Raw genomic sequence first — 10,668 nt, 5'->3', positions numbered from 1 at the left:
GGTCAAATGAATAGTTTATTAGTAACTAGGTGCTTCTAATGATAAAATAAAATACAATACTAATATTTATCGGTCAATAGGATACATAAGTATAAAAGCACTAGACATTAGACTATTGGACTAAAAGTATCTAAAAGTGAATAAATTATATAAATACACAGTAATAAGAATAAATATTCAAGTCTCAGGAATGTGATGGTATGCGGCTAAGGTAGCGCTTGCTGATTTATCCTAAACAGTTAAGTACTGGCCAAGGAAATGAAGAGTGATCCTAGGACGAAGTCTCTGAAGAACTAAAGTCCGATAGTGCAATGTGAAGCAATGTCCTAGTACAGTGAGGATTTTAATGCGGCGTCCCGCTTCTACTCACTGTTCGGTGATTGCTGATGTAGGTTACACTGTTGCAGTTCCGATTCTCTGTGTCACCTAATGCTCCTTTTCAGGTTATCTCCGCTGCCGGTTTAAGTGGCTCTGGGCATCGCTCCGTAGGTTTAAAGAGCCGATGTCCTCCAAGCCTATGTTAGCCTGCTTCCACGTTGCATCTGACATGCGGTTATAGAGTGGAAATATACTCGCTCTCCGACTGTAAGAGGTTCGAGCTTCCAGTGAATCAGCGTGGCAGGTTCTCCCAGATGATGTTCCGGCTTCTCAGCGTCAACCTAGAGGAATTTTTTATTTTTTTTGAAAACTCGGTGTAACAGGACTTCATGTAGAAATAAGCTGGGGGTCTTGAATCAAACGCGTTTCGGGGCTTCACGTTGCCCCTTCCTCAGTGATAAACAATCCCCCTTACGAAAGGCCTTTTTATTTAAAATGTTTTGCTGGTTCCAATTGTCTAAATTGCGGTTACTCCTCCTATTTTTCACATCCTGATACCAATCAGTGCGATGTAGACTGGGGAGTCTTTGTTACGTTTGTCAAGATATATCTCTTTACTCTTATTCACATTTCTCATTTTACCTTCCAATTCTATATATATGCCGCTATTTTAGTCATACATCAAAGAGCATTAGTGCAAAACAAAGAGCATATCTCGATACAAATGTCCAGGAAGTAATATTCACTTTCTTTATAAACATATATATATATATGTATAGATATAACATCCATATAGATATGATTAAAAGGAATTAAAAAAGGAAATAAAAAGGACATATTTCCTTAATATCCTCACCATCCATATAATTAATTTATGTTCTATTGCATTGGATGATATAAAAATCTATAAATATATATAAACGAGGATTTATTTTATAAAAAACATAAAAAATATATATGAAATATAAATACAAATAACCAGCATCATATTTCCAAAACTTTTATAATTTTTCACTGTTTTAAAATGCCATAAAATATTTGCCATAAAAATATTTTATCAAATTATTTAGGCTCCTTCCTTCATCTTTTTAGCTATTTATCTTTAATTGTTTCTAGTAGTTTATAATTTTGACCATTCATTCATATTGCTTCTTGCCAAGAGTGGTGATGGGGGATTCAATAGTCTTTGATTTATATGGATGTTATATCTATACATATATATATATATGTTTATAAAGAAAGTGAATATTACTTCCTGGACATTTGTATCGAGATATGCTCTTTGTTTTGCACTAATGCTCTTTGATGTATGACTAAAATAGCGGCATATATATAGAATTGGAAGGTAAAATGAGAAATGTGAATAAGAGTAAAGAGATATATCTTGACAAACGTAACAAAGACTCCCCAGTCTACATCGCACTGATTGGTATCAGGATGTGAAAAATAGGAGGAGTAACCGCAATTTAGACAATTGGAACCAGCATAACATTTTAAATAAAAAGGCCTTTCGTAAGGGGGATTGTTTATCACTGAGGAAGGGGCAACGTGAAGCCCCGAAACGCGTTTGATTCAAGACCCCCAGCTTATTTCTACATGAAGTCCTGTTACACCGAGTTTTCAAAAAAAAAAAAAAAATTCCTCTAGGTTGACGCTGAGAAGCCGGAACATCATCTGGGAGAACCTGCCACGCTGATTCACTGGAAGCTCGAACCTCTTACAGTCGGAGAGCGAGTATATTTCCACTCTATAACCGCATGTCAGATGCAACGTGGAAGCAGGCTAACATAGGCTTGGAGGACATCGGCTCTTTAAACCTACGGAGCGATGCCCAGAGCCACTTAAACCGGCAGCGGAGATAACCTGAAAAGGAGCATTAGGTGACACAGAGAATCGGAACTGCAACAGTGTAACCTACATCAGCAATCACCGAACAGTGAGTAGAAGCGGGACGCCGCATTAAAATCCTCACTGTACTAGGACATTGCTTCACATTGCACTATCGGACTTTAGTTCTTCAGAGACTTCGTCCTAGGATCACTCTTCATTTCCTTGGCCAGTACTTAACTGTTTAGGATAAATCAGCAAGCGCTACCTTAGCCGCATACCATCACATTCCTGAGACTTGAATATTTATTCTTATTACTGTGTATTTATATAATTTATTCACTTTTAGATACTTTTAGTCCAATAGTCTAATGTCTAGTGCTTTTATACTTATGTATCCTATTGACCGATAAATATTAGTATTGTATTTTATTTTATTATTGTATTTTATTTTATCATTAGAAGCAGCAAGTTACTAATAAACTATTCATTTGACCATCCAGACATTGCTATTCTATTCATGGTTCTACCTACAGTGTGAGTGCCCAGTATACTATTTGATACTCTCAAATATTGTTCACAAATCTGTCTAAATCTGTGTTAGTGAGCACTTCTCCTTTGCCGAGATAATCCATCCCACCTCACAGGTGTGGTATATCAAGGTGCTGATTAGACAGGATGAATATTGCACAGGTATTGCCACAATAAAAGACCACTCTGAAATGTGCAGTTTGATCACACAGCACAATGCCACATATGTTGCAACATTTGAGGGAGCGTGCAATTGGCATGCTGACTGCAGGAATGTCTACCAGAGCTGTTGCCCGTGCAATGAATGTTCATTTCTCTACCATAAGCCGTCTCCAAAGGCGTTTCAGAGAATTTGGCAGTACATCCAACCGGCCTTACAACCGCAGACCAAGTGTAACCACACCAGCCCAGGACTTCCACATCCAACATGTTCACCTCCATGATCGTCTCAGAACAGCCACCCGGACAGCTGCAGCAACAATCAATTTGCATAACCAAAGAATTTCTGCACAAACTGTCAGAAACCATCTCAGGGAAGGTCATCTGCATGCTCGTCTTCCTCATCGGGGTCTGGGCCTTACTGCAGTTCGTCGTCGTAACAGACTTGAGTGGGCAAATGCTCACATTCGATGGTGTCTGGTACGTTCGAGAGGCGTTCTGTTAATGGATGAGTCCCGGTTTTCACTGTTCAGGGCAGATGGAAGACAGCGTGTGTGGTGTTGTGTGGGTGAGTAGTTTGCTGACGTTAACGTTGTGGATCGAGTGGCCCGCGGTGGCGGTGGGGTTATGGTACAGGCAGGTGTATGTTATGAACAATGAACACAGGTACATTTGATGAATGGCCTTTTGAATGCACAGAGATACCGTGACGAGATCCTGAGGCCCATTGTTGTGCCATTCATCCACGACCATTACCTCAGGTATCAGCATGATAATGCACGGCCCCATATTGCAAGGATCTGTACACATTTCCTGGAAGCTGAAAACATCCCAGTTCTTGCATGGCCAGCATACTCACCGGACATGTCACCACCCAATGAGCATGTTCCATTCCACAGGCCACAATCAACAACCTGATCAACTCTATGCGACGGAGATGTGTTGCACTGCATGAGGCAAATGGTGGCCACACCAGATACTGACTGGTTTTCTGTCCCCCCCACCCCCCTAGTAAGGAAAAACTGTGCACATTTCAGAGTGGTCTTTTATTGTGGGCAGTCTAAGGCACACCTGTGCAATATTCATGATGTCTAATCAGCACCTTGATATGCCACACCTGTGAGGTGGGATGGATTATCTCAGCAAAGGAGAAGTGCTCACTAACACAGATTTAGACAGATTTGTGAACAATATTTGAGAGCAATGGGTCTTTTGTGTATGTAGAAAATGTTTCAGATCTTTGAGTTCAGCTCATGCAAAATGGGAGCAAAACCGTGTGTTGCGTTTATATTTTTGTTCAGTGTACATTGGACTGTAGCATTCAGGTTAAATTGCCGTATTGGCAATTTGCGATAAAAAGGCAGGTTTTTGGTTGCACTTGGTCTGCAAAAGGTTCACCATCACTCTAGGCTTTATGGTAAAGTGGCCAGAAAGAATCCTCTCTTTAGCAAAAGACACACATATAGCCCACTTTAAAATTTCAAAAAAGCACCTAAAGGACTCTCAGACTGTGAGAAACAAAATTCTCTCATGAAGCCAAGATTGAACTTTCTGGCCACAATTCTAAGCCTCATGTGTAGAGGAAACCAGGCACTGCTCTTCACGTGTTGAATACCACTTCTACAGTGAAGCATAGTGGTGGCAGCATCATGCTGTGGAGGTTATTTTAAGCATCTGGAACAGGGAGACTGATTAGGGTTGACAGAAAGATGATCGGAACAAGGTACAGAGATAGTCTTATTGAAAATCTGATCCAATGTGCTCTGGACTTCAGACTGAGCTGAAGGTTCACCTTCCAACAAGACAACGTCCGAAGCACGCAGCCAAGAAAACACATGAGTGGCTTAGGGACAACTCTGTGAATGTTCCTATCCAACCGGACAGAACATCAGAGGATCTGCAGAGAAGAATGCCAGAAAATCCCCAAATCCAGTTCTGCAAACGTTTTTGGCATCATATCTAAAATGACTGGAGGCTGTAATCACTGCCAAACGTCAACTAAGTACTGAGTAAAAGGTCTGAGCTCAAAATACTTATGTCAATGCAATAATTTAGTTCTTCCTTTTAAATAAATTTACAACGATTTTGAACATCCTTGGGGTCATTCATAAAACTGGTGTAAAGTGGAACTGGCTTAGTTGCTATCACGACCGGCGTGCCTATCACATACGTGACACAGAGGGAGGGAAAGAGGAAGGCCCTGTCCAAGGGAGAGGGAAAGGTGGTGACCCCTATCTCACCTTGAGGCTGGCACCTGACTGCCCTGACGTCCCTAGACGGGTTCCTCACCCGTACGCCGATCACGTGCCTAAAACCCTGGCTTTCCCTAAGATGAGCCCTAGGTAGTGAATAGGGCGGTGGGAACACTAGTCCGCACCACTAGCTCTAAAGGAAAACACCAAGGGGAGGACAGACAATACAGACTAAACATATAATCCCAGGTGGGCGACAACAGAAGACAACAAAAAGCCCAACAGGGATCCGGAGGGTAACACTCTGGAACAACAACCAGGATTCACGGCTCCAGTGGGTCAGTATAGAAGTCCAGGCAGGAAGCTCTATATCTGGCAACTAGAGAAGTGTGAGAGGAGAATATAAGGAGGTTAGGAGTGACAGACAAGAAACAGCTGAGGAGGAGAAGCTACGGATCCCTGAGTGAGCCAAAAAGGATTGCAAGGCAAACACAGAAAACTATCATTAAGAAACAACGTGATCTTTAGACATAGAGCGCGCAGCCACCCGCTGCGACTTCCTGACCCCGGGTATAACGGAGTCAGACGTGGCTCTTGACACCCTCGTGACAGTACCCCCCCTTTCACGAGGGGCCTCCGGACACTCAGGACCAGGTCTCTCAGGATGAGAGGCATGGAAAGCCTGAACTAACCTGTTGGTGTTTACCTCTGACGCTGGAACCCACATTCTTTCCTCGGGACCGTAACCCCTCCAATGCACCAGATACTGAAGAGAGCGGCGGACCAGACGAGAATCAACAATTTTGGATATTTGAAACTCCAGATTACCATCCACAATAATAGGAGGAGGTGGCAGCGGTGATGGTTCTAGAGGTGGAACATACTTCTTGAGTAACGACTTATGGAAGACGTTATGGATCTTAAAAGTCTGAGGTAGCTCCAGGCGAAAAGCCACGGGGTTAATGACGGCTACTATTTTATAAGGACCAATGAACCTAGGACCCAGTTTCCAAGAGGGAACCTTCAACTTAATATTCCTAGTAGACAACCACACATAGTCATTCACTCCTAGGTCCGGACCTTGCGACCGTTTCTTATCAGCCATGCATTTATATTTACCTCCCATATTTTTCAAGTTAGCTTGCACCTTCTGCCATACCGATGAAAGAGATGATGAAAACCGTTCCTCTTCAGGAACCCCAGAAGACCCCCCCCTCTTTGAAAGTACAGAATTGGGGATGAAAACCGTATGCACCAAGAAATGGTGACTTGCCAGTGGATTCCTGACGGCGATTATTTATGGCAAACTCTGCTAACGGTAAATATGATGACCACACCTCTTGGTTTTCAGACACAAAACACCTTAGATATGTCTCAAGGTTTTGGTTGGTACGCTCAGTCTGTCCATTCGACTGAGGATGGAAAGCTGAGGAAAAGGACAAGTGTACCCCCAAACGGGAACAAAAAGCTTTCCAAAACTTAGAAATAAACTGGGTTCCCCGATCCGAAACCACATCGGAAGGGACCCCGTGAAGCTTCACGATTTCACTGATAAACACCTGAGCAAGAGTCTTAGCATTAGGAAGTGCGGGTAACGCAATAAAGTGTACCATTTTGCTAAACCTGTCTACTACTACCAAGATAACTGTTTTACCCGCAGACAAAGGAAGGACAGATAATAGATATCCCAGGAACTGTATTTCCTGAACGGCGAAGACACATTTTTCAATTTTTGCATATAATTTATTCGTCCGTAGGACCTGCAGTACCTGTCTGACATGTACTTCATGTGTTTTCAGATCAGCCGAATAAATTAAGATATCATCTAGGTATATCACCACAAACCTGCCGATAAGATGACTAAAAATATCATTAACGAAATGTTGGAAGACAGCAGGAGCATTGGTCAGACCGAAAGGCATGACTACATTTTCATAATGCCCCTCAGGGGTGTTAAAAGCTGTCTTCCACTCATCCCCTTCCTTGTTACGAATCAGATTGTAGGCCCCCCTAAGATAAAGTTTGGAGAACCACCTAGCACCTGCAATCTGATTAAAAAGGTCAGGAATGGGAGGAAGAGGGTATGGGTCTCGGATGGTTATCCGGTGTAGCTCGCGGAAATCTAGGCAAGGACGCAGGCCCCCCTTCTTTCTTTTTAACAAAGAAAAACCCTGCAGCCACGGGTGAAGAAGAGGGTCTGATGTGTCCCTTAGCCAGACTCTCGGAGATATAATCCTTCATGGCTTGTCTCTCGGGACCCGAAAGATTATATAACCTGGTCTTGGGTAATTTTGCACCGGGAATCAGGTTAACCGGGCAATCATAAGGACGATGAGGTGGTAACTTCTGACAACCCTTTTCAGAAAAAACGTCCTCAAAGTCCGAAATAAATGTAGGTAGGGTAGCTATGGAGGCGACTAAGCAGTTGCTATTTAAGCAATTCTCTCTGCAATGCTCACTCCACTCCAATATCTCCCTGGCCTGCCAATCCACCACTGGATTGTGCGCTACCAACAGGGCCGTCTTTAATATTGATTGGACCCTGGGCAAAAATTTACTTGGGCCCCCTGGATCCCGCCTTCCCACACCTTAGCATGCAATCACGCCTCCACCACAACACACACACACAAAAAATCCACACACCTGGTAGAGTCCAGGGAATTACTGTAAATACTTCCAGTTCTGAAGACTCCAGCGGCTCAGGATCAGTGCTCTGGGCAGCTGGGCTCAGGCTGGAAGTGGGCACCGCTCTGCAGGAAGGAGACCAGGGCTCGGCTAACCCTAGTGTTACAGTGCACCCCAGCACCCCACAGTATGCAGTATAGCACCCTATAGTATACAGCACCACACAGTATGCAGTTTAGCACCCCACACTATACAGTACCCCACAGTATATAGTAGAGCAGTATAGCAGCCCACAGTATACAGCACCTCACGGTATACAACACCTCACTGTTCACAGCACCCCAAACTATACACGATACAGCCCCCCACACTATACAGTACAGCAGTATAGCACTCCACACTATACCGCACCCACAGTATACAGCCCCCCACACTATACAGTACAGCACTCGCCCCCCCCCCCCCACACTATACAGGCCCCCCACAGTATACAGCCCACCACACAGTATACAGGCCACCCCCCCCCCCCACAGTATACAGCCCACCACACAATATACAGCCCATTACACAATATATAGCCCACCACACAATATACAGCCCACCACACAATATACAGCCTACCACACAGTATACAGCACCCCACTATACAGTAGTTTACAGTATATTAACATAACAGCCCCTGTCACCTTTTTCTGTCACCTTTTTTTTACACAAAAAAAGCTCCACAGTTAACTTCACTGCAACACTCCACAGGACCTGTGATGACCTCATAGCCATGTGACCAGTAATTGCTAGGTTACTCGTCACATGGTAATGATGTCATTAAGGTCCTAGATCAAAACTCATTAAGGTCCTAGAATTAAGATCATTAACACAGTACGATCATGATGCCTGTGTAGCCAACAGCCTGACACCAGGGGCAGTAGCTAGCAGGGCTCAAGAGGCAGCTGCCTTGGGCCCCCCAGGAGCAACTGAGGAGGAGAAGCTACGGATCCCTGAGTGAGCCAAAAAGGATTACAAGGCAAACACAGAAAACTATCATTAAGAAACAACGTGATCTTTAGACATAGAGCGCGCAGCCACCCGCTGCGACTTCCTGACGTGGCTCTTGACACCCTCGTGACAGTTGCCCATAGCAACCAATCTGATTCCACCTTTCATTTTTGACAGCTCTGCTGAAAAATGAAAAGTGGAATCTGATTGGTTGCTATGGACAACTAAGCCAGTTCTACTTTACACCAGTTTGAAAAAGTACCCCATCTGTTTTTACTTTCTCATCATGGGGTATTAAGTTCAGAATGATTGGGAAAAACTTTATATTTTTTATTTTGTATTTTATTTTACCACAAGGCAAACAAAATATAAAAATATGAAATGGGCCTGAAAACTTTCTAAATGTATTGTAGGTTCTAAAAACTCCAGCAAAGAGACTTAAGTGGTTGTCCGAATAAATAATTCCTTATCAGTGTTAAATGTAGTAAAATAACAAATGTTGTCATACTTACACTTTTCTCCCCTGCTGCTTCCTGCACCGTACTCTTGTCCTCCTAACGCCCCAATCACAGTTACGTTTGATTTCCAGTGGCATGATCAGGCTACCGGAGCTCACCATATCCGGCATTGTCAGATACGACCGGATTCACAATGCTACTGTGAACATAGTCTAACTGGTGTCCCATACACACCACATCTCTGCTACAGCAAATCACTAGCTCACCAGTCATGTGCTGTATACTGCTGATGCCAGTGATTGGTGGAATATCACGACTGCAGCCTTGACAATGACATCAGAGCTGCAGGATCAGAGTGCAACACTGAAAGGGGAGAGAAAAGTGGTAGGTGTGGCTTCATTTGCAAAGGTTGCAGAAAGCCCGGACTCTGCGGTTTTTAGCCTTTTGCCGGATCTGAGAACTGTGTTGCCAGCTGAATTTCAATGCAGTGCTCTGGCGGCGGCAGCAGCAGTGGGAGACGGGTGCTTCCATCTCCCTACATTCATCTGTACCCTCAGGACAGCGATACAGGTGAACGTTGCAGCAGGGCAAGGGAGAGACGTCTCCCTTCCCTGCTCCTCTGATAGGCTGTAGGCCTATTGCCTGCAACCTATCAGAGGACGGCACAGGTGGCGTGATGACGTTGTTGCGTCCGCTTTAGCCGGGCTTTGTACTGTGCGGGACACAGGCCCGAAAAGAGGCCTGCATTGTTGCCAGCGTGGAGCTAAGTATGAATGTTTTTTTTTTTCTTTTATGTGGCACACTATGGGGGCATTAACTGGGGGCATTACTGGCACATGATGGGGGACACTATGGGGGCATTACTAGGACATGATGGGGGACACTATGGGGGCATTTCAAGCACTATGGGGGCATCTACTAGGGGCATTACTGCCACATCATGGAGAACACTATGGAGGCATCTACTGGCACATCATAGGGGACATCATGGGGGACACTATGGGGCATCTACTAACACACATCATAGGGGACATCAATGGGGGACACTATGGGGGTATTACTGGCACATCAGGGGTGGCATCTACTGGGGGCATTACAGGCACATCATGGGGGACACCATGGGGGACACTATGGGGGCATCTACTGGCACATCATGGGGGACTATAGGGGCATCTACTGACACATCATGGGAGGCAATATGGGGGCAATACTGGCACACCATGGGGGCATCTACTGGGGGCATCTACTGGGGGCATTACTGGCACAAAATGGGGGACACTAATATGTCTGTTAGATCGGTGGGTGAAATATACCCAATTTTTGGGTGAGGTACACCTGCATTGCATACGTGACAGTGAAATTAATATAGTTAATCCGTCTTTTAGATTGGTGGGTGACATATTCCCATTCTTGTTGTGAGGTACACCTGCATTGCATACCTGACAGAGAAATAAATACCGTTAATCTGTCTGTTAGTTTGGTGGATGACATACAGTACAGACCAAAAGTTTGGACACACCTTCTCATTCAAAGAGTTTTCTTTATTTTAATGACTATGAAAATTG

This window comes from Bufo gargarizans, chromosome 1 (genome assembly GCF_014858855.1).
Source record: "Bufo gargarizans isolate SCDJY-AF-19 chromosome 1, ASM1485885v1, whole genome shotgun sequence".
Taxonomy (NCBI): Eukaryota; Metazoa; Chordata; class Amphibia; order Anura; family Bufonidae; genus Bufo; species Bufo gargarizans.
Note: the sequence above shows the minus strand (reverse complement) of the source record.